Raw genomic sequence first — 6,636 nt, 5'->3', positions numbered from 1 at the left:
CGGATCCCAAGAAATTCATATTGAAATTCTGAAAATCTTAAACCTCGATAGATAGCAGGTGTCAAGCAGGTGTTGAGCACACTAAATGAAGAACAGCTTCCTTAAGCTTGATAGATGCAGCTGTCGACCAGCTGTCGAGCTTTAATGATTTTGCACTCTGAACTTGTTTTCTTGAACAGACTTGAAAACTTCAATATTTGATCTTGAAACAAGGTTTCTTGAAGTATTTAAAACATCTTAAATCTACCCAAATACAAGTAAAGTGCGTTTTGTTAAAGGATAAGCCAATTACATAAAATTATAACATATGTTCTTACAAGTGAAACACATATGTCCTAACATACTCCTTTTGGAGATAGTTGATATTTTGATTTTTTATAAAAAAATAAAAAAGGCATTTTGGTCTCTCTTTGGTCTGGTGCTAACTCTAGTTTCACCCTAAGTGCTGACTCTTAGTGGTTTTCTTCTTGGTGCTAATTTTAAGTCAGGCCTAAGTGTTGATTTCTAAGTCATATCCCTTTATTTTTCTATTGTTTCATTTTGTTCTAATTATCGTGCATCACATAGCCAATACAGTGAGTAGAGAAATGTTGCTGTGTGTGCCTTTGGCATCAATTTATTTAATTTTTTGCTGATTACTTTTATAAAAAGTGTGTTAAAGTATACTTGTATTTTAAAAATGTGAGAAAATATGAAATTTTTAAAAACTATACATAAAAGTTTAAAACTAAAAACTAAAGGAAAAAGTTGTAGCAAATGCACAACACTCTCTACAACTGTTTAAATTGGAACTAACTTGAACATTGTAAACAACCCAACAGCAACATAGCCTCAAGTTCAAACTCAGATTCCACACAAAAATCAATGGGTCTTTTTTTTTTTTGGAAGGAAAATCAATGGGTCATTGACATCTTCAAAAGCGAAGATTTTGATTTTCTTATTTGTGTGTTCCGTGTGCCCGAAAATTATGGGCTTCCATGCCAGAAGCCTACTTTCCAGAAGTAATTTTTTTTTTTTTTTTTTGCTGAATACTTTCCAGAAGTAATTGGCTTAGGACCATTGCATCATTGACATTTTTAATTGCATGTGCAATTGCTATTGATACTTTGTTTTTGTTTCTATTGTTATATAACTTTAGCCGTGACAAAGGGACTCTAACCTCTCAAAATATTTTGCGTTAGTTGATTCTGCAAGAACGAGATTGGCCAAAGATGGGATAGTGGGAAATTAAATTCTTGTCAGAATAAGATAATCTGTGGTTTTTTGTTTTGTTTTTTTTTTTTAAAAAGATAAAATATAATTTGAATTTATAGCATTCGTTTTATAATAATTGTTCTCTATAAGCCAATAAATTTCTTTTGGTGTAAATGGGATTTGATCTCAAGTTCATTATTGGACCACAAAAGACTTTACAAGGAACCCATCACTCTAGACTCTAGAGATTTCTTGTCATAACAAATTTTATCTTAGGAAAAAAAAATATGATCTATTGTCCTTGTCTCAATATTGGATAATTCAGTTAGCTAAACTGGTAAAATTTTTGACGGTTGAATAAAAAATCTGGGATTTAATCACTTCCTACACCAAAAACCGATTAGTGTCTTGGTTTAATGATAAAGAGTTATCATCACGAGCGGACATTATAGATTGATATTCTCTCAAAAACATACATATAATCATAAGCGTTTTAATTGTAATGGTCATTAATTAAGTTGAAAGATGCATTTGGTAGTGCCTGTGTGAGTTTCGATTGAGCCTATTTAGATGCAATTTCATGTTTTAAAGTAAACCCCTTGTCCCTTGTGCCCACATTCATTCACTTATGAGAATCTGGCTCGTAGATGATAAAAACATCAAATTCACATAAAATGAAATACTGATTTTTAATTCAAAGTTTTAAATATCTAATCCATCAGCACATACGTATCCCTTGATTAATGCACGTAGTTAAATGGAAAACAAACAAGAGAAAGTCTAAAGCCTACCTCACATCAACAAACAATTGTTGATATTAAGACAAAGCCTACCTCTCATTGACCACCTGACCACAATAATAAAGATTCCAAAGTTTAACCAACAATTTGTGTGATTAATTACAAAATTTCATTCAAATTTAATTTAGGATCCCAGTACTTATAGGCATTGGTGGTTAAGGTTAAGTTTTTTTTTTTTTTTTTATCGTAATCGATCAATTTTTAGTTGAAGTGCTAAGATTAATATTTTAAAAAGTAGTATTAATAGTAAAATCACTTGAAAATGATCCAGACTAGATCAAAACAATTTGAGGCCTTAGGATAAAACTTTAAATGGGTCAAACGTATATTTAAATATTACTTAAATAAAATTTAGTTTATTAACCATCAATTTAGTTAATATTTTGAACTATAATTTTTTTTTAAAATCAATTATTCTTACTTTTTTATATGACCAATTCACTTTAGCAATACTAGGGATATTGAAAAAATTTATCAAACAGGCCTTACAAATTGAAGTGTCACCAATCAGAAAAAATTAATTCAAACATTAATTTATTATATTGTTTAAGTGGTATCAGTCTATTATTGCCACATCAATTTGTAAATATTTTGTAGTGAAATTTTTAGTGTCTTTAATATTTTTCATTTACTTAATGGTGATTTGTTGATTTTTATTAGTTTAAAATTTTTGGGGGAGAAATGCTAGAGCTTCTACAAATTTTATTTAAAAAAAATTTTTAAAAAAAAAAAAAAAAAAAAAAACCTTACTAAATGATGTGGATAAGAATGTTAGTTTGTAGCACTTCAACAAGATAATAAATGAATATTTTAATAACTTCTTATGATTGGTGGCACAACAATTTGTAAGACCTACGCAATAAAATTTGTAGTATTTCTAGCATCAATCAATTTTTTATGCTTTCTTAAAAAGGGGAAAATTGTACAACTCATATTTATATATATATATATATATATATCACTTATTGGCCCCCACATTAGGGGGCTTCTCTCTAGTAGGGGTCCAAGGCTTATGGCCTAAGTTACCTAAACCTAGGTCTAGCTTGAAAATGATATTATTCCAATCATAATTTGTTATCTTAACAAATTATAAAAAAAATAATGAAAAAAGTAATGCATATTGTTCATTTACTCTTGTATCACATTTATTTCATTCTTTGTTTTTTTTTTCCCCCTTGTTCATGTCATGTCGAGGTAAAGGTATTTAAATACAAAACTCAACCCTAACCCAACTCATTTAATAATCGTATCAAAATCTCTCAATCTTAACACAAACCGTTTATTAAGCGGGTCGATATGACACAACCCATTTCAACCCATTAGTAGATAATATTCTAAGACAAATAAAGCAAAAATAGATTTTTTTTCCCCCGTTGTTTCAAGTAAAAGGGTTAGGGACTTTAGAGTTTTAATTAATAATTTATCAATATAACCAATAAAATTCTTTTAATTACTCCATTATATTTAGAATTCAAATTTATGTAAGATAAAAACCACATTTATTTATATTAATTAGGTCATTTCGGATTGATTGCGAGTTAAACATCAATATGAAATTGACCAGTTTTTTAATCCCAGTAAAGTGTGTCATCTTATTTTTTACACGAACCCATTTAAACTAAACACTAACCCACACAAAAATGATGTCATGTTCGCAAGTTGTGTGTGTCATACATTGCCACCCCTACATTACAATATATAAGAGAAACTGTCACAGATGATGAATTTCGTCCTGTATAAATTGGAACTAACCTGAACATAGTAGCTAACCCAACATGGCTTTAAACTTTAATCAACCCTAAGATCAAAGGGTCATTGCTATCAATAACATCTTCCACAGCAACGATATTGACATTCCTATTTGCGTCTTCAAAGTTCAAAGTGCCAGACTCTCTAAAGGTTTCCAAGCCAGAAGCTTATTGTCCACAAGTAGTAGGATTAGGACTATTGCGTCATAACAGATTCGAGCTTGAATCAATGCAGATGTACAAGGTTGGTGTAGCAAGAAAAATCCATAAGGGGTTTGAAAGAATTGAGTTCGGAGAACTCATTTATGAACTAAAGCAGCTAGTTCCATCTGTGCGTGCTTGTTACCAAATGTACTTGAAAGCTAATGACTTTGAAATAGCATATGCAATGGCTATTGATGCTTTGTTCTTATTTGAGTTGCTATGTTACTATGGCATTGGCAAAGATACTCTTAACCTCTTCAAATATTTTGCGTGACTTAGTTGACACCGCTGGAATGAGATTGGCCAAAGATGGGATACTCAGAGATACAATGATGCTTGAGAACCAGATTCCAATTGTTGTGTTGAAAAATATCTTGTTCATCGAATGCTCGGAGCCAAACTCAAGCCATGTTGCATCCAAGAAGAAAAAGAAGTCACCTATCATTGAGAAATATCTTCCTCATATGTTGTGGGGTTATTGCAAAGCACTCTCTCCATTCAATTTGCTAGAGAATTATCCTGCTTCCATAGCTTTAAAGCATGCTCATTTGTTGGACCTTTTGTACCACTTGATTATGCTCAAAGAGCCGCCTGAAGAGATGGCAACGGAGGAAGAAGAAGATGAAGAAGAAGAAAGGAAACCAGTAGGGAAAAACTTTTTGAATACAAAATTTGTGAAAGAAGCAGCAGGTATATTATTGTCTCTAGATATACCAAAAGATATTAAAAAACCAATAGAGCTAGTAAAAGGTTTACTTGAGCTACCATCGCCAAAACTTGATCCCAACTCTATTAAAAATATAGTTCATGTTGAAAAGGAAATCCTAATTCCTACAGCGTCAAGCCTTTGTGATGTTGGAGTGAAATTCATCACAGACCACATCACAGCCATTGAATTTGAACGTGACAAAACCTCGTTTAAGCTCCCTCTCCTTATGTTAGATGTTAACTCGGAGGTTGTAATTAGAAACCTGGTGGCATATGAAGCAATGTCCAAGTCTGAGTCCGAGTCCCTTATTTTAGCGGTATTTTGAATTGATGAACGCAATTATAGAGACTGAAAAGGGTGTGAAGGTACTGAGGGATCAGGGGATTCTTCAAACTGAGTCCATGAAGGAAGAGGAGGTTGTGAAAATCTTTAGTGGGACAACCACCAAGCCGATTCGAGAAGCAAATGCACATGATTTAGACAAGGCCATTGCAGATGTTAACAACTACTATAATGATTTACGAAAGGTTAAGGCTCACAAATTCATCATGAAGTGTGTATTCACTTTATGGAATGTTCGCACACTTTTTGCTATAATCTTGCTTTTGTCCCTAATGGCTCTCCAGACGTTTTGCTGTGGCAATGGGTGCTCTCGTTTATTCAACAAGAGCAATTAAGACAATGTGATCATGGCTTGCAAATGTCTTTCTTCATGTTTAATTCTTATCTCTGTACTGTAACATTGTAATAAAGCTTCTGCTGTCTTGTAATGTTCTTGGTTTGAAAGTTGTTAGAAAATAAGATCTTCTAGCTATGGTACATTGTAATCATGTGATCATGGCTTGCAAGCGTCTTTCTTCTTGTTCTATTCTTATCTAAGTTTCTATGGTCTTCTTTTTTAATTGTTATATGTTGTATTATGATCAAGTTTCTATTGTTTTCTGATGATCTTGGTTTGCAAGAGTCTTCTCAGAAGATCTAGGTCTCTTCAGACATATCAAATTTCCTCGCACAAATTAGATACATCAAGCCGGACTGGTAATGGTTCTTTAGGAATAACAATAACCCCCAAGGTATTGATTAGTTTACATGAATGGTACCATGTAAAGAGTAAATTTAGGCAAAAATGTGGCTAATATTTGCCCGTTCGAGACAAAGCGTACAATTCTTATAACTATAATGTACACTTTGCATGAATAGTGCAACATTAACATAAAAATAGTTTTTTCGAACCCCAAATCCCATTACATAACTCTAATCTATTTCTACCTCACTATTTCCTTCCTCATGTTTTAAAGTAAACCCCTTGTCCCTTGTGCCCATATCCAATCACTTTTATGAGATACGATCTGGCACTAAAAAAATTTAAAAGAGAAAAAACATCAAATTCACGTGAAATGAAATACTGATTTTTAATTCAAAAGCTTTAAATAGTTAACCCACCAATACATATATTGCAAGCAGTTAAATGGAAAACAAACAAAAGAAAGTGTAAAGCCTTCCTCACATCAACAAACAATAATTTGATATGTAAGACAAAGCCTACCTCAGATTGACCCTCCCTGTCCACAATAATGATAAAGATTCCAAAATATCACTAACAATTTTTGTGATTAATCAAAAAAGGTCATTCAAATTTTATTTTAGATTCAAGTGAGTGTGTTAAATGTTGAATTTTTCATTGTAATCAATCAATTTTTAGTTAACATGTTATGATTAGTAGTGTCTTAAAAAAGTAGTGTTAATAGTAAAATCAGATGAAGATAATGTTACTCCAATTACAATTTATCATTTTAACAAATTATAAAAAGATAATGTGAGAAATAATGCTTATTGCTCATTTACTCATTTGTATCACGTTTTTTTTTCTATTGTGGTAGGTATCATGGCCAATACAGAAAGTAAAAGAAACTCTCATCGATGATCAGATTGTCCTATATAAATAGATTGGATCTAACTTGAACATAGAAGCCAACCAAAC

The 6,636-nt window shown here is 31.8% G+C and overlaps 1 pseudogene; it reads left to right on the top strand.

Annotated features, from left to right (window-relative positions):
* The first annotated feature begins 3,777 nt into the window (after nt 1–3,777).
* Nucleotides 3,778–5,332, top strand: LOC126704774 (putative UPF0481 protein At3g02645; annotated as a pseudogene).
* Nucleotides 5,333–6,636: the final 1,304 nt, after the last annotated feature.

This window comes from Quercus robur, chromosome 11 (assembly GCF_932294415.1).
Source record: "Quercus robur chromosome 11, dhQueRobu3.1, whole genome shotgun sequence".
NCBI classification, from domain to species: domain Eukaryota; kingdom Viridiplantae; phylum Streptophyta; class Magnoliopsida; order Fagales; family Fagaceae; genus Quercus; species Quercus robur.
This window is presented reverse-complemented; position numbering and strand designations above follow the sequence as displayed.